The 27868-nt window shown below is 36.1% G+C and overlaps 1 pseudogene; it reads right to left on the reverse strand.

Annotated features, from left to right (window-relative positions):
• Positions 1-1061: 1061 nt before the first annotated feature.
• Positions 1062-27426, reverse strand: LOC146953653 (uncharacterized; annotated as a pseudogene).
• Between the last annotated feature and the right edge of the window lie 442 nt (positions 27427-27868).

Consider the following 27868-nt stretch of genomic DNA (forward strand, 5'->3'; position numbering starts at 1 on the left):
TAGAATCAGGTATTAAATTGATGCTTGCACCTAAATAAAACACGGTTATCAATATAAGAAGCCATAATCTTGCAAGGAAAAGGAAAAACTTGTTAGCTTCTTAAGTTTCAGAAGTAAATTCTTGAGTGAAGTCTAACTGACTTTATCTTGGTCAATTCATTTTTGCAAATTACATATTTTTGCAAATTGTATTGGTCATTTTGGCTACTCCTTAACCTTTGAGGAAGAAGTACCCTCATCTTGTATGACTAACATAGTTTTTGTATTTCCCTTGGCTCTCATTACTAAGGACTTCATTTTCCACAGTCTTTTCGGTTATTGATTAAAGGCCTAATGAATCTCCATTCTATCATTTCATATTATTGGCACGAAAATTTGGTACTCTTAACTAGTTTACATATCTATTTGAGTTAACCACAGCCAAACACACAACATAGCAATTCACTTCAAATACCAAATGGAGACAACATTATTGTCAAAAGTTCTTAAGTGTATCTGATAAGAATATATACAACATTATTGCTTCCACTGATATGACAGTCATGGAGATGCTTGCAGTCGGTTGGCTATTGCAAACTCAATATATCGACAGCTTTGAACCTCCCTGCTTGATCTGTATGAAGACAAATGTTAACAATTTCTCTATAATCTTTGATACAATAATCCAAAATAAATTCAACCAAGTAAAATTGTACAGAAAATGTTGGCAAGCACCTACACGACATGTGTATAAATATCAGCTCAATCCACATTGTAAGCCAAGTTTCAAACATATATTGTCGCTGATGCATATAACACTTCGTTTTTTCAGAGAACCTGCGAAAAACAAAACTCATTAACAAATAATTTCACTAATTTGCATCTACAATAAAAAATAAAAAGCCAACTGTTGAAACAAAAAAACTGAAACATACCTCCACTATTCAAAGCCAGACGATAAACGTAAGTTGATGGATTAGGATCCAATATTTGCTAAAAACTTGTAACAGTAATTTTACAAAAATAATAAACAAGCAACTTCTGAAATGCAAACTATCTTCACCCTACCTCTTTTGAGAACACTAGCTATGTTGCAACTCCAATGAGCCCAATTCATTGCGAAGCTGAAGAGTCCTATCGTCATTTCTCTCCTGCATGTGACCAGCAATCAATGTCTCATATATAGCCACATTTGGAGTCTACGACCGAACTTTCATAATCCTTAAATACTTCTCCGCATCTTCAACCTTTCCAAAACGGCAGAAACACTGAATCATCGACGAATAAACAGCCAATCCAGGACACATAGACTAATACTGTATTTCATAATATATCTTAAGAACTCCTTGAACTTCGTCCTTTCTCGCATAATTAACCATGTATCAAATGTGAATAAGTAAGAATTACTCGTTAAAAATCCTTTATCTAACAACACAGGGCAACATATCATTTACCTTCTCCACTTCTCCATTCTCACAGAGCTTCTCAGTCACCTTACCAAACAACAAACAACCAAGAACAGACCCAGCACTCAGCATTTTTTCGAAAACACTCCAACACTCTTCCAACCTACCCGAATCCGCGTATCCAACGATAACACATTCATAAGTCTCACAATATAAGCCCTTAACCTCTTCCCTTCCATTTCCCTCATCAATCCAACCGCCTCTTCAATCCGTCCCGTCTCACAAAACGCTCGTATAAACGAGCTGTAAACAAATGAATTCTCACTAAAAACTCTTTTCACCATCTCATTATACATCGCCAAAGAAAAATCCAAATCCCCTAACCTAACTTCAACATGAACAATCAATGAATAAGCAACCGAATCACCAATCAAATTCTTCTGCAACAATCTCTTCAACAATGTAACTAACTTAAATAACTTCCCTTCTTCTCCCATCTTTTCCGACATTCTCAAAATCAAACTCAAATTAACAATAACCGAAGGCGAATGTGAATTTCACTTTCCAACAATCTGATCCAAAGCAGCAACATTCCTTTGTAAAGAAGGGTTATAACCCTTCTTTACAAAGAACATCAATCATAATCCTGAAAGAACATCAATCATAATCCTCAAAGTACCAAAATTTGATTTAGCTATTGATTTTTCTCCAAATATAGATATATATAGATAAGCAGGTCCTTCATGAAAATGGTCATTGTTATTAGGGTTTATAATTGCATTGTTTACATCATACCTGAAAAAATAAACAACACACAATGATATTAAAACTAGGTTTCAAAAATAAGCAAAAAATTCACTTGTGCTTGATGATTGAAAAGATAAGTAAATCTAACTAATTTTCATTGTATTTATTGATGTCAATTGCAAAACAATCTTCATTTAACTCAATTACTTTTTTTAACTAATTCTCTCGTAGAAAATTAAATGAACGGAAAGACAATTTTAAAATATGAAATTAATTTTATCATTACTGTTGAGTATGAATTAAAATCTCATAATTTACAAAAGAGACGATTTCGGTAAAGCTGTTTTTTTGGTTGGCGTCTTCCTCAAGGGTGAGGTGCATGGGTTTGTTTCTGCCTTCTGCGCGAGGCACACACCCTAGTGCACAATGTGTATGGCCTGTGTGCGAGGCACGTCAAGCAATGTCTACTTTTGTGCGAGGCACGTCTAGTTTTGTGTCAATGTCGTGTCGGACACCGACGCGTGTTCGACACTGGGACACATCAAATCCGAAGGATGTCCGTGCTTCATTGATCATGCACAATATTTATATAAATGGATGTTATTTAAACAAATTGAAACGCCTAAATTCAAAAGAAAATAATTTGAATAGTTTTTCACAATCAAACGGGTTTGGATCCCTGTCATCAGGATGCTTTGCATTTAGATGTTCATTGTCATTCAATCAAGAATGAAACGGTCCAGATTCAAGCTCAGTTGAACTATAAAATAATTAAATCTGCATTTTTATGAGCCATCTAATTTTGATGAACAACCACTGATGTCCCGAATGCATGGATTCAGAAAATCCAGAATGAGCTCTTTTTAACTTGTGACAACAGTGACTGGCATAACATACGACAGATAAAGAATTGGAAAGTGGTTAATGAAAGCCAAAATTTGTTTGTGTCTGGTAACAAAACAATCACTACCAAGAAGTTCAGAGTATTTGACTCCAAATCACACACTTCAAAGGCTAATCAAAGCATGGACTTATGCCATTATTAAAGTTGACAATTGATGTTGTTGATTCAGACCTTTTAGGAAATTTACATATTGAATTCTTTGTAACAATGGTGAGAGTACTTAGAAAGAGAGGATCATTCACCAAACAAGCTAATAAATCAGCGTTACAACTTACATGTGCTTATAGAGACGTGCCCGTTGGGTAGCAACCGAACGAGGATTGTGAAAGTGGGTGGAGTAACCAAACTCATTAAAATCAAACTTGAAAAACCGGAGACGAATGTAACAGAGCACCTGTTCAATCTTTTGGCAAATTTGCATTCATACGCTGATCGGAGAGAACAATTTTTAAGGCACGCATGGGCATAGCGATGATTTCGAAGAGGATTTTGAGGGTTTTATCCGCAACCGATGACCTAGTGATTCATGTAATTTCTTTAAGAAGCCGTAATAGAACAAGGAAAAAGAAAAACTTGTTGGCTCCTTAAGCTTCAGAAGTAAATTCTTTAGTAGGATAATGAAGCATAAGGCTAACTGACTTTATCTTGGTCAAGGCATTTTTTCAAATAACATATTTTGTTGATTAAGAAAGAAGGCTCACAGAGGAATAATAATCATCAAATACCTCAATCAGTCAACTTACCATGTTTTTGTCTTTCCCTTGGCTCTCATTAGTATGGACGCTCTCTGTTATTGATTAAAGGCCTAATGAATCACCATTCTATTGTTTCATATTTTTGGCACTAAAATTTGATGCTCTTAACTAGTTTACATATCTATTTGAGCTAACCACAGCCAAACATACCATAGCAATTCACTTCAAATGCTAAATCGAGACAATGAATTCCACCGAAAACGATAACTGAACTTTGATTGTCAAAAATTCTTACCTTAAGCATTATTGCTTCCACTGATATGACAGTCTTGGAGCTGCTTGAAGTCAGTTGGCTATTGCAAACTCAATATATCTACAGATCTGTGTGAAGACAAACGTTAACAATTTCTCTATAATCTATGATACAGTAATCCAAAATAAATTCAAACGAGTAAAATAGTACAGAAAATGTTGACAAGCATGTACATGACATGCGCATAAATATCAGCTCAGTCCACATTGCAAGCCAAAGTTTCAAACATATATTGTCTCTGATGTATACAACACTTCGTTTTTACAGAGCACCTGTGAAAAACAAAACTCATTAACAAATAATTTCACTAATTTGCATCAAGTGAATTAAAATAATAATCTAAAATAGATGCATATTGATCGTAAGAATGCAAACTGAAGGTGAGAAAAACACAAGAAGGGGGGTTGAATTGTGTTTTGGAAAATTCTTCGTTTCTCCTAAAAACTGAACACCATGGTCAGAAGCTAAGTGAGACAGCTTCTGAAGTGGTAATCAGAATCTAAATGCAGCGGAATAAAACAGAGAGAGAGAAGAAGAACGACACAAAGCAATTATACTGGTTCCTTCCACAAACCAGAAGTAGTCCAGTCCCCCTTGCACTTCCAAGGAGATTTCACTAAGAGTAATATCTGATTACAATTGCTCAAGCACACCTGCAAGAGACTTCCTTTGCTCAAGCACACTTTGCAAGAGTCTTCCTTTGCTCAAGAACACAATCAAGAGACTTCCCTGCTCAAACACAATTGCAAGAGACTTTTAACTAAACAAAATTACACAGAAAATTGTTTAAGGTTGAACACTTGATATACAATCAGAGGTGCTCACAATACAAATCAGATACAGACTCAATGACTTAAGAATTTCTAAGATATGACTTTGATCTTTTGCCTGATTTGGTTGTTGTCCTATGAAGAACCAATTTGAAATCCATTCCTTATCCAAAGGAACATCTATGCAGGCAAAACCGTATTCTGGAGCTGTTTTCTTGTCTTGTAGCGTGGACACAAAACAGAGTAGTGGAGAAGGTGGTTGTACAGTTCGTACAAAGTACAATGTCAACGCTTTCGTCCAAAATTGCAAGCACATGTCTTCAAACACCTTTGAAATGACCGTTGCAAAATTCCACTGATCTTTTGTTGTCCTTTGATGAATTCTGATCCATGACACAACTCTTGAATCCTTGAATTTCTCAAATTCAGTTGATCTTCAGCTTCTGGTGAAATGACTTCTGATGAGGCAGCTTCTGATAACGCAGCTTCTGATGATGCAGCTTCTGATGATACAGCTTCTGATAACGCAGCTTCTGATGATGTGGCTTCTGGACCTCTTGTCTTCAGGAGCACTATCAGGGGGATAGTGATTAAGCTTGTGAGTAACAGTGCAGTGCGGGGGGTGCAGTGCCTTGCCTTGCAAGGGGCCCACCGGGCTGTTACAATAAAAATTCAGCAACAAGGAACAGTGTTTTATCTTGGTTTTCGGGTGTCAAACATTGATTAAGTTTGAACCTTTTAAACCGGTGATATCTTATTTTTTCTTGGGAAGGGAAAAAGTAAGCAAAACCCTTGAGAATCGAGGTCCGGGAGTTGCTTTCGCTACGGGAAGGTGTTAGGCACCCATAACGACTATAGTATCCTATAGGAACCGTCTTTAATTTCTACGCGCGCGCTTTATTTTTAAATGCTATTTGAAAATGTTATTTACACCTAAAAGTTACTAAATGAAGAATTGGAGGGCGAGGAATGTTTTTGGATTTTTATTTTAGTTGAATTGAAGGAATTTTGTTCCTTGCCTACGTACCCGTTTAAGGGATCAAATCCACCGTAGTTCTCTCTCAAAAATGTTTTTGTTTTTGTTGGTTGATTTTAAGTTTGAAAATGGATTTTGAAGAATAGAAAGAGGCCTCAAGGGCATGAGATTTAGAAAAGAGTGGGGTTTGATTAGTTATTTGCAAAAACAAGTCAAAGTGTGATTAAAATTTATTGAGATTTGATTAAGAAAATGAAAAGGAAAATCAATGGGGTTTTGACCCCAAAGTTTATTGTGAAAAAGATTTGAGTGAAGTTTGTTCATATTTTTTGGAAAATTGGTTTTTTCTAAGTCTAAAGCCTAAACATACATCTAAACATACAATCCTAAACATACATCTAAACATGCATATTCTAACTATATAGTGATGTGTGTGCATGTGTCGGTGCTTGTGTCGGTGTACATCATTAGAGTCCATTGTCCATATTACATCACACCCTAGATACATTCTATGGCCTCTTTGCCAAGAAATTAAAATTGCATCAAAGTAAAATATTACAAAAGCTCCTAAGTATTACATTCTAAGCCTTGGTACAAATTAAATTGCAAGAAGATAAAGGTGAATATGAGATGAGATGGGAATGCTTATGAAATGATGAACAAAAGAGTTAGTGATAATAGGCATATTATGGTAGGAAAAATTGACAAGGAAATAAAGCATGGTAACATGATAAAATGGCAAGGAAATAGGGCAAAATATACCTAACAAAATACCAAAATCCCAAGCAAACAAAAGACTTATAACCCTCACACTATAACATTTTTAAAGAGTTTTGGGGTCAGCCCTAATATGAGAATTACAAGAAAATTATAGGCCAAGAAATCATGATATGAAATTAGGCCTATTTTTGCACCAATCCACACGCTAAAATTCAAGTAACTTGCCATATAAGAAACCAATCATCACACATCACAAACAGCACCTAAATATTCCAAACTAAACAACAAACAATGCCTCAAAGTTACTCTTCAAACACCAATCATCATGGGCCAAGATTTTGGAACTAAAATGTACAAAAAAGCTTTACAAAATATGACAAGAACAACACAAATCCCACACAATCCCGCATGTATTTTCCCATCAGTTTTCAACATGCAAAAGGTCACAAGAAACAGGTCTCGATTATTCAAAACAAATGTACGAGAAATCACAAAGTTTTTTACAAGTTTTCAATGAGGTTTTATCAAGGATTGGAAAGAAATGAATTAATCAACAAACAAATATTTTTCACATATTCTTCGTAGTCTTTTGACATGCAAGAAACCACAAAAATGTAGAGGAAAAAAATTAAAGAACACATGGAAAATTATTTGGAGTTATTATCATGAGAAATTAACACAGTAAGGGGGTGCAAGAATCAATCTGCAGTATACGAACAGCAAGAACATGCATAAACGAAATCAACAACAACACCAGGGCCCAAGCCCACTTCAAGATGAAAAAACTGGGTCAAGATTATGGGTATGGATCATGGATGGGGCGGGTCAAGATAAAAGGCACAGCTTATATTTCACGTGACATAAACACAACCAAAGAACCTCTATCTCTCTCTACACCATTTACGGTTCCCTCTCTCTCTAAAACCAATCTTCATCTTCTTCATTGATATTCCGGTGAAGAGGACAGAATTCCGACAAGGAGCTCCGGCACCATCATCGGAAAACCATGAACAAAACTCCGATTCAAGATACTATTATATCAAATTGATCCTCTCTTCCTCCTCATTCCAAAACCGTAAACAAATTCAAACATAATTCGGGGACGCACTCTAAATCTATGAATTTCGAACAGCTTTGCGTAAACAAAATTTCCAAAACAAACATGGCACAAATGCGAAACTGAAAAGATTGAGAAGGGAGAAGACACTACCTCTGTTTGATACCGATCTGGTTCTGTTCCCTTCTTCTTGTTCTCGCACGCTGATCTGAGTGGATTGTGATGCTGGGTTCGACTTTTGCTTCAGCCAAACCTGTACCGTCGTGTTCAGTTCAAGGTAGGACCAATCCGATTGCAGTTATCGTTGCAGGCACTGGCGATTTTCGTTCTGCTGTTGTTGTTGTTGATGAACCTTTTTCCTCGCTTCCGTTACCGTTGCTTCGATTCGGTTATGAATCCGATCGGACTGCTGCTTCTTCCATGGCTGAGACTCACGTTCTTGAGTTGCGGATTACGAAAATGTTGTTGAATTCGGTGGTGATTTGGTTATGAGTAGTTGAGGGTGAATTGATGTGGTTTGTTGTGGTGGAGATGAAAAACGGTGATGAATTTGGGTGGTTATGGAGGAAGATGATGATGGTTGAAGGTTGTTGTGGTGGAGAGAGAAGGTTGTTAGGGTGGTGGAAGTGGTGGTTAGAATTAGTTAGAGGTGGTTGAGTGGTGGTGGGAGGTTGTTAGAGGAGGAATGTGGTGGTTCAAGAAATAGGCACGTGAGAAAAGAAAAGAGGGAAAGAAAATGGATTTTTTTTGTGATTTTTGTGTGAATGATTGAATGTGAAAAATTGACCAAGACTTTGACTTATATAGGTGATGAAAGGGATGCTTGGACCAATGAGGAAATGCCACATGGACTTGGACTTGTAACAAACTCTTAAGGACCAATAGCATTTGGACACATGGCACTTGGACTTTAACAAACTTAAAAGGGATTAAAATGTAAATAACAACAGTGCGAGGACTAAAATGAAAATTAAACTAAAATTGAATTGAAAAAGTAAATTGAAAATTAACGTAAAGCGAGACGATTAAAAACAACAAAGCAGATTAAAACGAACCAGAAATATTATGTGAAATGACCAAAATGCCCCTAGGGACTAAAATGACTCGAAACGACTCAAATGCAATTTTAAAAATGGATTTTTAACAGGGAATTAAAGCAAGAATTCATACAAGAAAAATAAAAGACTCAGAGACAATTTTTAAGATTTGAACAGAGTCTTGACACTTGAAAAGACTAAAATACCCCCAGGGGCAAAACTGACTCAAAATGACTTCCAATGCAATTTTAAAATGGACTTTAACACAGAATTGAAATGAAGACTTATTCAAACTATTTAAAAGGACTCAAACAAAATTTTGAAAGGCTGAGAGACATTTGACATAGGAAATGACTAAAATACCCTTGCATGTGAATTTTGCAAACAATTTTGAAGTAAAATGCAGAGAAAAATGCAATTGATCAGAGACATATCAAATGGCTTGAGATGCAAGAAAGGAATATCTTACTAGTATTTTTAGGTCCAAAATTAGGGTATAACAAACAGCAGCAACAACGACTTCGTTATCAACAACGACACCGACAATTCGACAATGCGACAATGCAACTCTTAACAACTTAACAACTTAAACCATCATGAAACTTCTTGATATGGGGATAGTGATTAAGCTTGTGAGTAACAGTGCAGTGCGGGGGGTGCAGTGCCTTGCCTTACGAGGGGCCCACCGGGCTGTTACAATAAAAATTCAGCAACAAGGAACAGCAACAACAACGACTTCGTTATCAACAACGACACCGACAATTCGACAATGCGACAATGCAACTCTTAACAACTTAACAACTTAAACCATCATGAAACTTCTTGATATGCAAATGCATGTGGTACCATTCAACAACGTAAATGAGCATAATTAGGCTCTTCAACATGTGAGCATAAAGCTGCCGGGCATAAAGCCCCCAACGTAGTTTAAGCACAAAGGCAGCCGGGCCTAAAGCCCCCAACTTTAATGAGTATGCATATGGACTCGACTTGTGTATATCAACATACAACTCCAACAACGACTACAACAACAACATATGTGTCTACAACAGTTATGACACACTCCCCAACTTTGACATTAGATGATACAACGTCAACAACGGAAATCAACAACATAGCATATATATATATATATATATATATATATATATATATATAAAATCAATTACATTCGTCTCAAAGTTCAAAACCTCCTTCAAAAGCAATTAGGTTTTGATCAATAGAACATAAGCCAAATATCCATAAAACAACTCAACTAAATCCCTAACACTTAAGTTTGAAGTTGGGAAACCAACCGTAAGTTTTTGGACTAACTAGAGATTAGTTATGCCAAGTTTTCTTAAAATTTTTTGAAGACCCACCTGAACTATTTTTATCATGACTCAAAATCTACAAATCTTTTCCACTCCAAACCAAGGCCATTATAAAGCTAACTTAATTATCTACAACTTTCATGTTTACGTCAAAAGCCAATTCGAAACAGAAATGGGTGAAAAAGCACAAAAAATGCAGAAACCGAAATTCTGTCAGCACGAAGAAAATAGAACGTTGGCACGGCCCGTGCCATGCACGGCACGGCCGTGCTCGATTGACAGCACAGCTTTTTCTTCGTTTTTTTCCGTTTTCACCATTTCGCGCATAAAATTCAAACCGTTAAGCGGATTTCAGTGCCGTTTTCGCCTATACGCTCCTGACATTTCCCTCTATCATAAAATACAGAAACATTCAATTTTCCATCACTCAAAAAAATCGATTTCCCAACCTCCCATAATCACTTGTCTGTAGAACATTCGGACACCGACGTTTCAATCGAAAATCCCAATTTTCAATCCTTGATTACCCAAAATATGTTTCAACAGAAGTTTTCAGGTTCAATTAGGCAATATAGCAATCAAATAACATAGAAACATGCATCAACAACACAATTCATCATATTAAAGCAATTTAACCTAAAACTTTCTAACCCTAATACCAAAACACCACAATCATCAAAAATCAGAATTATACATATTATTAGTGAAAGGAATCCCACCCTTACCTTATCTCAGCAAATTCTACAGCAAAAATTGGTTGGATCCTCTCCTCCTAGCTCTTCTCCTAGCTTTCTCTTCCTTCTCTCCAAAACCAGTTTTTCTTGTTTGTACGTGAAAAATGTTTTTTGTCTGCCTATTCTTCTTTTCCTCACAAACTATAACCTCTCCTTTTCTCACTTATCCCACTAATTTCACATAATTACTACTTAATTCCCATTTACCAAAATAATAATTTTCTATATTATTTCTATTTCCCTAATTAAATAAAACATATCACACCCAAAAGTCATATATTTCACATAAAATCATATATATAACAAATAAAGTCATATAAAAATATCCACACATCTACTAAAAATAATAGAATAAAAATGGGGCGTTACACTGTACACTTGAACAAATATTAGCTAGTCCAATTTACAATTTTTAATACCTTGTTATCATCAAAACTCTTTAAGGTTCATTGTTAAACACATTTTGTTCCAACAATCTCCCCCTTTTTGATGATGACAAACAATAGTATTTAAAATTGATCAATTGTTGTTAATCTAATTAACAAGTTGACTTTGGGGTTCTGAGGTTTGTAAGCCCAGAATCTGAGGTTTGTAAGCTCAAACTCCCCCTGAGTCTGATAGTCTTTAAGGTGAGGTTTGTAAGCTCCCCTTAAGTTCTATCCAAGTTAATTAAATTCATTTAGCGCGCAATAATAACAATAGAGCTTTAAATGAATTATAGATGAGAAGAGTGGTTAAATTAATTTTTATTTGAAATTTGATACTCCCCCTTTTTGATACACCCCTCTTTAGGTAAAACAAAATGATAGAAGTTTTTCAAAATTTTCAAATATCATTAATGGGGCTCAGAGCCTTTAAATACTATCACATATATTCCCCCTTTTGTCATTAGCAAAAAGCAAATAAACAAAAAGACAAAAAGATTTGAGAAAAACTCAAACAAGAAGAGAGTATACTAAAATAAGAACCTATAATCTCATCAAAAATATAATAAGAGCATAAATAACTAAGTAAATCAAAGCAATGAATATGTATATGAACAAAAAAAAATATCCAGGCATTCATGAATCAGAACCAACTAAGCATTCAGAAGCAGTAAAAAGATAAAACAAGAGATGTTCAGAAGCAAGAACTAAAGTAACTAAACAAAACCAAAAAATAAACACTAGGGTGTGCAACTAAGGGTTGGTTTGTTGTTGTTTCTTCATCTTCGCTAATTCTTCTGCTTGCTTCTTCACCAGTTTTTCAAGAGCTTGTTGCCTCTGAAGAAGTTCTAGTTCCCTTGCTTTAGCTTCCTGCTGTTGTTGTGCCATCCTTTGCCTGAGCAGCTTGAACATCCTTGCCTCTCTTGTCAAGTAGTCAGCTTCTGAGAAGAATGGTTTATTTGCCAGAAGCAGTCTGGGACCTCTAGCTCTAAGGCTTTGCTTCAGATTTTCTAGCAATCTTCTGACAGTAGCTCCCTTGATTCTGATGCACTTGTTCTTTACAGCCTCTATCAATGTAGTAGCTCTTTTCTGAACTGATGCCCATTCTTCCTCATATGCATTGGTTAGATCAATTGTCCTTCTTTGATCCACCAGATCATGCATTTCGGAGAGAATCTTGAGTAGCTCTACAACAATATAATCAGATTCCAGGATGTCCAGGGGTGGTTGTTCAAGGGTTTCTAGGTCTGAGGGTTGGTTAGAGTCACTAAGGGAAATGTCTTGAACAGGATTGGATTCTGGAATGGTGATTTGTTCAGATGGAGTTGAGTATGATGGTTGGTCAGGAGGAATGTGTGAGGTTGAGGTTGAGGCTTGGAGATTGACTTGAGGATTGTCAATATCCATTGGAGTAGGTTTGGGTAAAGTTTGCTCTGGTTGTTGGTTTAGTTGGGAGTCAGTTTCAGTTTTGGTTGGTGGTTGTTGTGGTGAAGTTGGTGTTTGAATGTTGAGTTGGGGGTCAATGTCATCTACTGGTGATTGTTGTTATGGGGGTGATGTGGGTTTGTGTGGTTCAGGTGTTTGTTGATGGGGGCTTTCTGAAACAACTTTTTCAGAAGCAGCTGCTTCTGGAGTTGTTTCAGAGGCTTTCTCTGAGGTAGATTCAACATCTTTGGGTAACTCACCTGAGTAGTGGAGAGCAAGATTTTCTAATACAGAAGTGTTTTCTTCTTGCTCAGGTGCTGGTGGTGAAGAGGGTGAGATGGGGGGTAGAGGTGACTGGAATCTGACATACCTTGACTGTAGTTCCAGCTACTGAAGTGGTAGCATCTGGTGCTTTTTGAACAGCTTGTGAAGTTCCAACTTTCTTCGAAGCTTTATCAGCCACTTCCTTGACATTAGTTTCTTCTCTATTCCTCTTCTTTGTAGGAATAGAGGCAGCAACAATCTTCTTCTCCTTTCTATCTGCTATCTTATCAGCAGCATATTCCTTAGCCGTTTTGGCCTTGGCAGGAGTCATTTTAACCATAGAAGATTCCATTTGTAAAGGTGCCTTTTTCTTCTTCAGCTTGGGTTCAGCTTCTTCTTTCTCTAGCTCATCCAGAGCTTCATCCACCTTTTTTTATGGTAAACAGTTTCAGCTTTCCCTCTCTTTCTCTTAGCAACCTTCTGTTGCTTGCCCTTATCAGTAGCAGTTCCTGATGCAGTAGCACCCTTGACTTTCTTTCCTTTAACAGGAGCAGCTTCCTCCTGAGAGCTTGCATCTTCCTCCAAGACATACTCAGCTACTGATTTAGCTAAGATTTTAGGATTACTTTCCTCAAAGATGGAAGGAAAGTCCCTGATAATCTCAGTTTCTTCTGTGGTCATCTCCAACCACTTTTCATCTTCAGGGGCTTTCTTGAAACATGCATAGAATGCAAGGTCTTGCTACTGATAGTTTTCTCAGCAGTAGAGGCCTTGAAACATTCATCAGAAGCATCCCTTGTTTTCTTCAGAAATTCCAGCACTCTTCCCTGATGAAAGATCTCAGACAACAATCTGTTGGAACAAAATGTGTTTAACAATGAACCTCAAAGAGTTCTGATGATAACAAGGTATTAAAAATTGTAAATTGGACTAGCTAATATTTGTTCAAGTGTACATGACCATAGTTAAAAAGTTACATCATTAATTGGTTCTGAATGAGCAAATAAAGAGCAAATGAAAATGAAGCTTAGACGATTCTGAAGGCAATACGCTCCTGAAAGTGGAAAGCGCTCCTGAAGTCAAGCTGCTCCTGAAGATAGTGAACGCGCTCCTGAAGAAATAGTGCTCCTGAAGACAAGAGGTCCAGAAGCCACATTATCAGAAGCTGCATCATCAGAAGCTGCACCATCAGAAGCTGCAGAAGCTACTTCATCAGAAGCTGCATCATCAGAAGCTGCCTCATCAGAAGTCATTTCACCAGAAGCTGAAGATCAACTGGATTTGCAGAAGATTCAAGATTGAAGAATCTACATTGCAAAAGCTGTCTATTGGATTCAAAAACACAGCAGAAAATTAGTGGAACATTGCAACGGTCATTTCAAAGGTGTTTTAGGGCATGTGCTTGCAATTTGGACGAAAGCGTTGACATTGTACTATTGTACGAACTGTACAACCACCTTCTCCACTACTCTGTTTTGTGTCTACGCTACAAGACAAGAAAACAGCTTCAGAATACGGCTTCTCCTGCAAAGATGTTCCTTTGGATAAGGAATGGATTTCAAATTTGTTCTTCATAGGACAACAACCAAATCAGGTAAAATATCATTGGTGAAAGATCAAGCTTCAACAACGACTCTTTGGTGTGCTGGCAATTTCACAACGTCTCTTTCACACCTCTATATAAAGGAGTGAAGACTTAGAGTTTTGGTAATGCAAGAACGCTGAACGAAAGGCTCACAACATCTTTATAAGTGCCAAACCTCTGCTGAAATTGTTCTGCATTCACTTAGAATTTCTGTGTCTAAAAGTCATATCTTAGAAATTCTTAAGTCCATTGAGTCTGTATCTGATTCATATTGTGAGCACCTCTGATTGTATATCAAGTGTTCAACCTTAAACAATTTTCTGTGTAATTTTGTTTAGTTAGGAAGTCTCTTGCAGTTGTGCTAGAGCAGGAAGTCTCTTGATTGTGTTCTTGAGCAAAGGAAGTCTCTTGATTGTGTTCTTGAGAAAAGGAAGTCTCTAGCTTGTGTGCTTGAGCAAAGGAAGTCTCTTGCTTGTGTGCTTGAGCAATTGTAATCAGATATTACTCTTAGTGAAATCTCCTTGGAAGTGCAAGGGGGACTGGACTACTTCCGGATTGTGGAAGGAACCAGTATAATTGCTTTGTGTCGTTCTTCTTCTCTCTCTCTGTTTTTATTCCGCTGCATTCAGATTCTGATCATCACTTCAGAAGCTGTCTCACTTAGCTTCTGATCAGTGTGTTCAGTTTTTAGGAGAAACGAAGAATTTTTCAAAACACAATTCAACCCCCCTTCTTGTGTTTTTCTCACCTTCACAATCTTCCATAGGGCATTTGTTTCCTTCCTTTGAAAGTGCCTTCATTAATAGCCCAACAGAGATAATCCATGACATATCTTTGGAAATTTATCTTTTCAAACATAGCCATGAAATAGACTGCTAGCTTCTGTTGGTTGTTGGGTTGATCAGACCCTCCTGCTCTTTGAAAGAAGCAATCAGTGCAAAATTTCACCAACATCCTGTGATGAATTTCCATTTCTGAAGGCTTGCCCTCTGAGTCTCCACCCAGAAGCAAGTTGTAGTAGCTCTTCAGCATGACATCTTCCTTCTTTACTATTTCTTGGAATCTTCCTTCTGCATCCACTCTACATGCTTTAGCTATAACATCCTCAGTGATGGTTATAGGAATGCCCATCACTTCAGACCTTATTTCTAAGCTACTGAAGGAGGTGGGATTCATTTCCACCGTTATCTTTCCTTTCTTCGACCCAGCTTGTTTTCCTACAACCTTCGCAGGCTTTCCATTGAAGACCTCAGCCCTTAACCAGAAGTCCTTGACCAAGTTCACATAAGTTGGCCCATTCAGCATCTTGAAGTACTCAGATAGCTTCTGAGTATCTACCAAACCTTTCATGTCCACATCGTACTTCTTAAGTGAAGCAAAGTCCACTGGTGATTCTATTTGGACAATCAGAGAGTTGATTGGAATAGACATAGTCTTTTCTTTGTAAACTGACCTAGATTCTGATGTGCCTTGCATGTTTGAAGTAGATTCTGAAACTTTTGAGCTTGATGATGCCATTTGACGATTGAAGAAGATTTGAAGAAGATGATGATTTTAGGGTTCTACGGTTGAGAGAATGCGCTTACTTCGCAAGAACAGGTTTGAAAGCAAATGTGTTTGTTGTGAGTGAGTAGTGTGTGAATTGACAAAGTGTTAAGAGTAAACACGATTGCAATTCAAAAGAGACAAACAAACATAACATTAATGACAAATTGGGGGCGCGTGAAAGTACTTTTCAAAGCTATTAAATCATCATTGCCCTTTTTAGTTATACACCAATACATATAAGCCACGTCAGAAACTTTAAGAGTAACTACCAAGCTAGTTGGCCAGAAGTTACCATAAAAGTAACTCCCAACGTTTCCACTAACTCTACTATTCAGAAGCATAAAATCTAGCTTCTTGACTTCAGATGTTGACGTTATCATCAGAAGCGAGTTTTCCTCAGAACCTCAATAAAGAGCTTATGATGGACTACTGCTTCTGAACTAACTTCAGAACCTAAAATCCTATTCAGGAGCAAGCAAACATTTAATCAGACACAAAGTGCATGTTCAAATTTTTCTTTATAAAATCAAACCTTTCAACAGTTAAAGGCTTAGTAAATATATCAGCCCATTGATTTTCAGTATCAATGAATTGTATATCTAAAATTCCTTTTTGAACATAGTCTCTGATAAAATGGTGTTTGATTTCAATGTGCTTAGCTCTTGAATGCAAAATTGGATTTTTAGACAAACAAATAGCAGCAGTATTATCACAATAAATGGGAATACTGTTAGCAATTATCCGATAGTCTTCCAACAGATGTTTCATCCAAAGTAGTTGTGTACAACAACTTGCAGCTGAAATGTATTATGCTTCTGCTGTAGACATAGCAATTGTTGTTTGTCTTTTGCTAGCCCAGGATATAAGATTATCACCCAGAAATTGACAATTGCCACTGGTTGACTTTCTTTCAATCTTATCACCAGCATAATCAGCATCACAGAATCCAATTAGCTTATAATCTAAGGATTTCCTATAAAGGAGTCCAAGATTAGTTGTTCCTTTCAAATACCTGAAGATTCTCTTGACAGCAGTCATATGAGATTCTCTAGGATCTGATTGAAATCTTGCACACAAGCATACACTGAATAAAATATCTGGCCTAGATGCAGTGAGGTATAACAAAGAACCAATCATACCTCTGTACAGCTTCTGATCTACTTTAGCTCCTTCATCTTCTTTGCTTAAGGTGCACGTAGGGTGTCTAAGAGTGTTCATCACTTTACATTCTTCAAGCTTGAACTTCTTCAGAAGCTCCTTTGTATACTTTGATTGATGAACATAAACTCCATCTTTGCATTGATTAATTTGAATGCCAAGGAAGAACTTCAGCTCTCCCATCATGCTCATTTCAAATTCATCTTGCATTAACTTAGAAAATTCCTTGCAAAGAGATGCATTAGTAGAACCAAATATTATATCATCAACATATACTTGCACAACAAGAATATCTTTCCCAAGGGTCCTTCTGAAGAGTGTTCTATCAACCTGTCCTCTTTTAAAATCATTTTTGATTAAGAAATTACTTAGTCTATCATACCAAGCTCTGGGAGCTTGTTTCAAGCCATATAGTGATTTCTTCCGTTTAAAAACATGATCAGGATATTTAATATCCTCAAATCCAGGAGGTTGCTTGACATACACTTCTTCTTCTATGACACCATTGAGAAATGCACTCTTGACATCCATTTGATATAATATTATGCCATGATTAACTGCATAGGATAGAAGTAACCTGATTGCTTCCAATCTTGCAACTGGAGCAAATGTTTCGGTGTAATCAATGCCTTCTTGTTGACTATACCCTTGTGCAACAAGTCTGGCTTTGTTTCTAGTTACTTCTCCTTGCTCATTCAACTTGTTTCTGAATACCCATTTTGTTCCAATAATGTTCTTGTGTTGAGGTTTGGGTACCAGATCCCACACATCATTTCTTTGAAATTGATTCAACTCTTCTTGCATAGCTAAGATCCATCCATCATCTGAAAGTGCTTCATCAACTGTTGTAGGTTCAATCATTGAGATCAGTCCAATCATTGATTCTTCTTGTCTAAAGTATGATCTTGTTCTTCTTGGACTATCTTTGTCTCCAATGATTAGATCCTCAGGATGTGAAGATTTGTGCTTGAAAGTGTTTCTGGGAGGATCTGCTTGATGTGAGCCATCTTGTGCTTCATCAGAAGCTGCTTCATCTTGCGCTTCTGATGTGGGTTCAACTTCTGGACTTTCTTCAGATTCAGCTATCTGATCAGGTTCTGGAGTAGCTTCAGGAACCTGTATCTCTGCAACACTTTCACCATGCTTTGAAGTTTTATCTTCAAGCTCTTTGTCATCAAATTTAACGTGCATAGATTCTTCAACACAGAGTGTCTATGAATTATACACTCTGTATGCCTTTGACCTTTCAGAGTAACCTAATAAGATTTCTCTTTGAGCCTTGGCATCAATTTTCTTTAGGTAGAGCTTGTTATTTAGAATGTAACATGTACATCCAAATTGATGAAAGTAGGAGATATTGGCTTTCCTTCCTTTAAAGAGTTCATATGCTGTTTTCTCCAAAATAGGTCTAATATAGATCCTATTTTGAACATAACATGTTGTATTCACTGCTTCTGCCCAGAAATGTTTTGCCAAATTGTTTTCATGGATCATGTTTCTGGCCATTTATTGTAAAGTTCTATTCTTTCTCTCTACAACCCCATTTTGTTGTGGAGTTCTAGGAGAAGAGAATTCATGGATAATTCCATGTTTTTCACAAAAAGCTTCAAATGGCTCATTTTCAAATTCTCCACCATGATCACTTCTGATTTTCAAAATCTTTGACTCTTTTTCAGTTTGAATTCGTGTGCAGAAGTTACTGAACACATCATATGCATGATCTTTACTTTTCAGGAATTTCACCCAAGTCCATCTGCTGTAATCATCAACAATGACTAATCCATATTTACTTCCATATAAGGATGCACTACTCACTGGTCCAAATAAATCAATATGGAGTAGTTCTAAGGGTCTGGAGGTTAAAACAATGTCTTTGGTTTTAAAAGATGATTTCACAATTTTCCCTCTCTGACATGCACCACAGAGTGCATCTGAATGATAGTCAATGTTTGGTAGCCCTTTGACAAGTTGTAACTTACTAAGCTTAGAGATTAACCTCCAGTTAGCATGTCCCAACCTTCTGTGCCACATCCATTTCTTATCATTCACTGATAGAAGGCAAATCACCTTCTGATCAGTGTAACACCCTCCTTTTTATTTAATTATTTTAATTAGTTTTAGAATATATTTATATGATTGGTATGATTTACATGATTTATGTGATATTTTGTTATGTTATATGTTGGTATTTACTAGCATAATATAATTGTTATTTGGTGTAGAAATATATTTGTTATTTGTTATAGATATATTTGTTATTTGGTGTAGAAATATATTTGTTATTTGTTATAGATATATTTTTTATTTGGTGTAGAAATATATTTGTTATTTGTTATAGATATATTTGTTATTTGGTGTAGAAATATATTTGTTATTTGTTAGAGATATATTTGTTATTGGTGTATTATTATTATTAAGTGGGGGAGAGATATATTTAATTTAGAAATAAATAAGATTATGAGGAATAGAGTAGTTTTGAGGTCTAAGAGAAATAAGAAGGGGGTTAGAATAGAAAAGAATAAGTTGTTGGGCCAAAATAGATTTAGAAAGAGCGTTTAGTATTATAAATAGAGAAGCTTAGGTTAGAAAGAGTTTTACGTTAAACCGCTTTTTGGAAAAGAGGAGAACAAGAAAGAAGAGAAGAGAAGAGAAAAGTCAAGAGAAGAGGAGAATACCTTAGGAAAGAAGAACGTTGCTGCTGATTCAGGAATTAATCTAAGGTGAGGGTGAGACTATCTTGCATTAATATTAAGTTGTTAAATCATTAGATTACATCTAACAAGTTGGGGAGAGTTTGTGAGAATTTGAGAATTAGGGTTTTGAGAGAGATTTGATGATTAGATGATGAAAACTTGTTGAATTGATGTAGAAATTGTGTACAGACCTTAGATAATCCATAGGATGATTATTGGAAGTAGTTTTGAGGTTAGCACCATGAGATTAGGTGAAACTTGAAGAAAATCTGCATTCTGTCCGAATTTTGATATTAAAACTGGTATTGATCGGTGCGGAATTGGTCTTAGGTATAAACACAAAAGTTGTAGGTATGGATGTTAGCTTTCTAACGCCGTTGGTCTCATGTCAAAACGATATATAGAACTTGAGTTATGGTCAAATTACTGCACGTAGGTCACAGTGAATTTTTATGGACTTTCAGCACAACTTTTCCGAATTTAAAATAAAAACTGGTATTGATCGGTACAGAATTGGTCTTAGGCGTAAACATGAAAGTTTTAGATAATTTTTTTAGCCTTCTAGTGGCTTTGGTTTGACGTGAAGATGATGTTTGTACGGTGACAGCATTCTCTGTTTCATGTTTTTGCGTTTTGTTCATATGTTTCTGTTTTGAATTGATCTTTGTTGTAAACATGAAAGTTGTTGATATTTGTGATATCTTTCCAGTAGCTTTGGTTTGACATGAAAATATGTTGTGGATAATTTATTATTTTTTTACAAAGATACATAGTGAATTATTGTCGATGTTAAATACGATGTTATATGAAGTTGTTTATGATTGATGAATATGATGTTTTAAGATGTTGTTTATTATCATTTGATATTGTTATATTATGATATGACATGAATTATTTATGTGATCCATATGTTGTCAAGATGCTAAGATGTTAAGATGTTAAGACGTTAAGATGATAAGAGTTGTTAAGTCGTCGAGTCGTTATGAAGTCATCAAGTTGTTAAGATGTTACGTTGTCAAGATGTCAAGATGTTAGGATGTCATAGATGTTCATGATGTTGTTTAAGTTGTCAAGTTGTAGGAAGATTGAGTCTATTGCATACTCATTAAAGATGGGGGCTTGAGGCCCGGCAGCTTTATGCTCACTTGTTGAAGAGCCTATTTACGCTCATATATGTTGGGGGCTTGATGCCCTGAATGGTACCACATGCATTTGCATATCAAGAAGTTTACGATGATTTAAAGTTGTTAAGAGTTGCATTATTATGATGAAGTCACATAGTCGAGTTGAGTCGCATTGTCAAGTCAAGAGTCGAGTCGGTTATGAAGTTGTCTAGGATTATAATTAAGAAGTCGATTATGAGTTTGATTAGGATTCTGTTGTGATGATTATAAGATGCTAAATGATTATTGTTGTTGATGTCTATGATGTTTGATGATGATGTTTGATTATGATGATGATGTTTGCCGATGATGTTGTTTATGTTTGATTATGATGATGATGTTTGACGATGATGTTGTTTATGATTGATGATGATGTTGATTATGATTTGTTTATGATAGTTGAATATAAAGTTGTTATGATAAGATACTATGTGATTTATGATAAGATGCTATGTGATTTATGATATGCTGATATGTGATTGATGATAAGATGTTATACGTTTACTAATGATGATGTATGATGATTCGTTGTGATTATATTTATGAATTGTTTGTGATTATGTTTATGGTTGATATATAATGTATGAGATGGTTATGATTAGTACTTGATGTTATATGATGATGTTTATGTCTATGATTAAGATGATGTATGATACTATGATTAAGAGATTATATGATAATGCTTATGACCAATATTTGTATATATGTGATGATATTTATATGATGATATGATACAGAGTATATGACTAATATAAGAAGATTAATGACACTAGTTAAGGAAGTTTAAGTTGTTAGATATGATTAATGAATTATAAGATGTTTAAGTTGTTGAATGTACTTTATATGATTTATATGCTTAATATTATTGTTTGAGAAATCTAACCCCTCTGCTTGGAAATGTTGCTCTTCGTATGGGTAACTTGCAGGTAATCAAGATTAGAGGCGTCGTGAGTGGACTCCTCACATGTGTGTCTAGGTGCTCTGATACATAACGGGATGGGACTTGACTTTACTTCTATTCCTTACGTATTGTTTATGAACTTTATGAATAAATATTGAACTAGGACTTATGAGATTTTCTGATGAGGCCTGCGTGCCAAAGACTTTTTATGTTGAATGAACTGATTCTGCTGCGAAGTTTTGAATTACTTATGTTAAAAGATTTTGAAGAATAAATTGTTATTTATTCAGTTTATGAATTTTTGAGAAGTGTAGCATTCCGTTTAAAGTTGAATTACTCTGATTTTTAATTAAGAAATTTTTATGTTGGGAAAACGGGGTGTTACAATCAGCCAGTTCAGAAAAATTGATTTTAAAGACATTATCAACTCTCTTTCCATTGAACACAATGGATTTGTCTTCCTTGTTGATTACTGTACAGTTGGTTTTCTCAAAAAGCACATCATAACCATTATCACAAAATTGACTAATGCTCAAAAGGTTATGTTCAAGACCATCTACCAACCATACATTATTAATTGAGGTAGAGGAATTACCAATAGTTCCTGTACCTATGATCTTGCCAGATTGGTTGCCTCCAAATTTCACACTTCCTCCTTCTTTCATTGTTAGGCTGAGGAAGCTGGACTTCTCTCCTGTCATGTGTCTTGAGCAACCGCTGTCTAGGTACCATGATCTTTGCTTTGGTGCTGCTCTTAGTCATACCTGCATCATTGACATTTTCAGATTTAGGTACCCATTGTCCTATGGGTCCTAGAAGGTTAGTACTTAAGGCTTTACTCTTCACTCCCTGTACGTTGTGATGTGAGTTAGATTGCTTCTGATTAACCATCACCTTTGGTTTTGGTACTTCAGAAGCAGCAACTGTCTTCTTCTGAAACTTAGACTTCAGAACCTCAAATTTTGGTTTCACCAGACTCTGAGGTACAGGTTCTGATCTTTTCAGGATCCTGATCTTTGAAGTCTTGGAATCAGATTTGATCATAGCCTTTGGCTTAGAGTTCTTTGGCTTTGAAGTAATCTTAGCCTTAGAGCTAGAAGCTTCAGGTTCTGATTGAACAACAGTTTCCAACTCAGCACCTTCAGGTACAAAAACTGTTTTCAGACCTTCCTTGATGCATTCACAACATGCTTTGAGACTGATTTCATTTGGTTTCCCTCCTGAGAAACCAATCCCTTTGCCATTGTTTCTGTAAATGCTATAAATCATAGAAGCCACTCTGCTTCTGTCAATGCCAGATATGATAAAATCTTCAAGAGCAATTTCATGGTTGCTTAAAGGTTTTTCATTACACTTTTCTTGTAGCTTCTGACATAAGAACCTGAGCTTGTCTTCATATGTTTTACAAATGAAGTCAAAGCCCCTAAGTCCTTCTTCAGAAGCTTTCAAATCCAATAGAGTTGATTTTTGTTGTTTCATTAAATCAACATATTTTTCTTTTAAATCCTTCAACTCATTGGTTCTTACTTCAAAATGTGTAAGAAGTTCTTTAAGAGACTAAACAAGTTCATTTCTGGGAATTTTGGAATATACCTCGTTTTCATCTTCTGAGTCTGAATATGATCCAGCTTCTGAAGTTGCTGTTGCTACCAACCTAACAGCTATCTTTGCATCTTCATCAGCTTCCTCTTTATCAGATCCAGATTCACTTCCCAAATCATCCCAGGTTGCCATTAAACTCTGCTTGATCTACTTCTTGAATTTGCTTGGTTTGAATGTAGACCTCTTTGACTTGTCCTTTGACTTTTCTCTTTGAAGATCAGAGCATTCAGCAATGAAGTGTCCAGGCTTCTTACAGTTGAAGCATCCCTTCTGATCTTCTTTCCTTGAGCTTCTGGAGTTACTCCTCTTGGTTAGAAACTTTCTGCTCTTCTTGGCCAGATATTGAAGTCTATTTGAGAGCATGGCCATTTCAGCAGCATCTGGTTCAGAATCTGAACTAGATTGTTCTTCCTCTTCAGATTCAATCACTTTGAGAGCTCTAGATGACTTGCCTTTGGATGGAAGAGCTATTGATTTACTCTTCTTAGTAGATTCATGTTCATTAAGACTTAACTCATGAACTTTGAGAGAACTAACAAGATCTTCAACACTTAAAGTGTTTAAATCTTTAGCTTCCTCAATGGCAGTCACCTTTGGTCTCCATCTAGCAGGAAAGCTTCTGAGTATCTTGCTCACATGGTCAGAAGCAACATAGATCTTCTTTAGAATTTGTAGCCCAGAGACTAAGGTTTGAAACCTTGAGTACATCTCCTCAATAGTTTCATCATCCTTCATCTTGAATAACTCGTACTGATGTACAAGCATGAGAGCTTTAGCTTCTTTGACCTTCTTGTTGCCTTCATAGTTTGAACAGGGATAAGCAAACATAGCTTTAGCAGTGGATTTGTCACTAATCTTCATGTACTCTGCTTTGGGTATGGCAGTGACAAGAGCTCCTCTGATAATGTGATGCTTCTTGTAGAGTTTCTTCAACTCAGGAGTATGTTTCTTTCTGTCCACAGCAGCTCCTTCTTCATCAAGGACTAAGCCACTAACACCATCTTCTAGAATATCCCATAGTTCTTCATCTAAGCTCATGATATAACTATAGAAGTTGGTTTTCCACCAAGAAAATTCTTCAGCATCTCCGTTGAACTTTGAAATCTTTCCAACACTGGATTTCTTACTATCACTATAATCATGTGAGACATTATTATAGCTAGTTCCACTAGGAATAGGAGTTGGAATAGGACCAGACATGTTATTCTCAGATCTTTGATTGTTGCATGGTTAAGTGTTACACAACAGACCAAGGCTCTAGATACCAATTGAAGATGAGAAAAACACAAGAAGGGGGTTGAATTGTGTTTTGGAAAATTCTTCGTTTCTCCTAAAAACTGAACACACTGGTCAGAAGCTAAGTGAGACAGCTTCTGAAGTGGTAATCAGAATCTAAATGCAGCGGAATAAAACAGAGAGAGAGAGAGAAGAAAAATGACACAAAGCAATTATACTGGTTCCTTCCACAAATCGGAAGTAGTCCAGTCCCCCTTGCACTTCCAAGGAGATTTCACTAAGAGTAATATCTGATTACAATTGCTCAAGCACACCTGCAAGAGACTTCATTTGCTCAAGCACACTTTGCAAGAGTCTTCCTTTGCTCAAGAACACAATCAAGAGACTTCCCTGCTCAAGCACAATTGCAAGAGACTTTTAACTAAACAAAATTACACAGAAAATTGTTTAAGGTTGAACACTTGATATACAATCAGAGGTGCTCACAATACAAATCAGATACAGACTCAATGACTTAAGAATTTCTAAGATATGACTTTGAGACTCAGAAATTCTAAGTGAATGCAGAACAATTTCAGCAGAGGTTTGGCACTTGTAAAAATGTTGTGAGTCTAGCGTTCTTGCATTACCAAATCTCTAAGTCTTCACTCCTTTATATAGAGGTGTGAAAGAGACGTTGTGAAATTGCCAGCACATCAAAGAGTCGTTGTTGAAGCTTGATCTTTCACCAATGATCTTTTGCCTGATTTGGTTGTTGTCCTATGAAGAACCAATTTGAAATCCATTCCTTATCCAAAGGAACATCTATGCAGGCGAAGCCGTATTCTGGAGCTGTTTTCTTGTCTTGTAGCGTGGACACAAAACAGAGTAGTGGAGAAGGTGGTTGTACAGTTCGTACAAAGTACAATGTCAACGCTTTCGTCCAAAATTGCAAGCACATGTCTTCAAACACCTTTGAAATGACCGTTGCAAAATTCCACTGATCTTTTGTTGTCCTTTGATGAATTTCGATCCATGACACAGCTCTTGAATCCTTGAATTTCTCAAATTCAGTTGATCTTCAGCTTCTGGTGAAATGACTTCTGATGAGGCAGCTTCTGATTATGCAGCTTCTGATGATACAGCTTCTGATAATGCAGCTTCTGATGATGTGGCTTCTGGACCTCTTGTCTTCAGGAGCACTATTCTTCAGGAGCACTTTACTAACTTCAGGAGCGGCTTTACTTCAGGAGCGCTTTTTCTCTTCAGGAGCGAGTTGCCTTCAGGAGCGTCTAAGCTTCAATTTTGTTGATTCCTTTTGCTCTCTATTTGCTCATTCAGAACCAATAAATGATGTAACTTTTTAAATATGGTCCTGTACACTTGAACAAATATTAGCTAGTCCAATTTACAATTTTTAATACCTTGTTATCATCAAAACTCTTTAAGGTTCATTGTTAAACACATTTTGTTCCAACACAAACAAGGTTCAATTCAATCAATGACACGTTAACAGATAAAACAAAAGAAGAACATTGCCACAATCGTTACACAAACAAACACCTAATCAAGATAAAAACCTTTTCACATAAAAAGTACACCCCATGAAATTGAACAAATCAAAGATGTTAAATCTACAATCAAAAATAAATAAAAAGCCAACTGTAGAAACAGAAAAACTGAAACATAAAAAGCCAACTATTCAAAGCCAGATGATAAACGTAAGTTGATCGGTTAGGATCCGATATTTGCTAAAAACTTGTAACAGTAATTTTACATAAATAGTAAACAAGCAACTTCTGAAATGCAAACTTATCTTCACTGACCAGCGATCAATGTCTCATGTATAGCCACATTTGGAGCGTACGACCGCACTTTCATAATCAAGCTTTCCAAAACGGCAGAAACACTGAATCATCGACGAATAAACAGCCAATCCAGGACACATAGACTTATACTCTATTTCAAAATATATCTTAAGAACTCCTTGAACTTCGCCCTTTCTCGCATAACCATGTATCAAATGTGAATAAGTAAGTACTACTAGTTAAAAATTCTTTATCTAACAACAAAGGTAACGTATCATTTACCTTCTCCACTTCTCTGTTCTCACAAAGCTTCTCAGCCACCTTACCAATCATTAAACAACCAGGAACAGACCCAGCACTCAACATTTCATCGAAAACACGCCAACACTCTTCCAACCGCTCCGAATCTGCGTATCCAACGATAACACATTCATAAGTCTCACAATAAGCCCTTAACCCCTTCCCTTCCATTTCCCTCATCAATCCAACCGCCTCTTCAATCCATCCTGTCTCACAAACGCTCGTATAAACGAGCTGTAAACAAACGAATTCTCACTAAAACCTCTTCTGACCATCTCATTATACATCGCCAAAGCAAAATCCAAATCCAAATCCCCTAACCTAACTTTAACATGAACAATCAACGAATAAGCAACCAAATCACCAGTCAAATTCTTCTTCAACAATCCCCTAACTCTTTTCACAATCATGCAACCATAAACCTCCCAAACAGTTTCAAATCGATTACACATCTGTATAACATGAAGCAAAGCATTGAAACTCGATAAACTGAAGGACATTGACAGAAGCGTCAATTAATCTCGCTTTTGCATAAGTTTTAATTAACAGATCGAGAACCAGAGGGTTCGAGAACCAGAGACAATAAACTGCCAATTTTTAACTTGTAGTCTGTAGTTTTCTCTTTCCACTTTGTAAACAAATGCTTTGCTATAAAAGAAGTAATTTATGTGCAAGGACATCACTTCTTTAGCACCATTCTATTTACTGAATTCTGTGAATATATGCCTTGACAGGAATACTTTGGTTTTGATGATGACAAAAGAAGTCCTAGAAGAACAAAGATGCAAAAAGCGGAAAAGAAGATTCAAGCTTCCAAGTCTTGGAATTTATTTTTATTTGTTTTAGGACTATTTGTAAGTAGTAGAAAAAGCTCTCATTAAAAATATATCACACACACACAATGTTTTTCATATAAAGTGATTTTACATAAAAATATTTTTTCGTGAAAAGCCATAATTAATTATGTAAATTGCGTAATTAATTATTTTCTTAAAAATAGTAGTTGGCCATGTTTTTAAAGGCATACTCTTTTATGCATCAAAATTGGTTCAGCATATCATATTTTTATTACCGTTGGCATTACATAAAAGATGATTGTTGACTATTTCATTACATTAATTCAACAGCTT

The sequence above is a fragment of the Medicago sativa genome, chromosome 1 (assembly GCF_051527215.1).
Source record: "Medicago sativa cultivar Bolivia chromosome 1, Bolivia_mono, whole genome shotgun sequence".
NCBI lineage: Eukaryota > Viridiplantae > Streptophyta > Magnoliopsida > Fabales > Fabaceae > Medicago > Medicago sativa.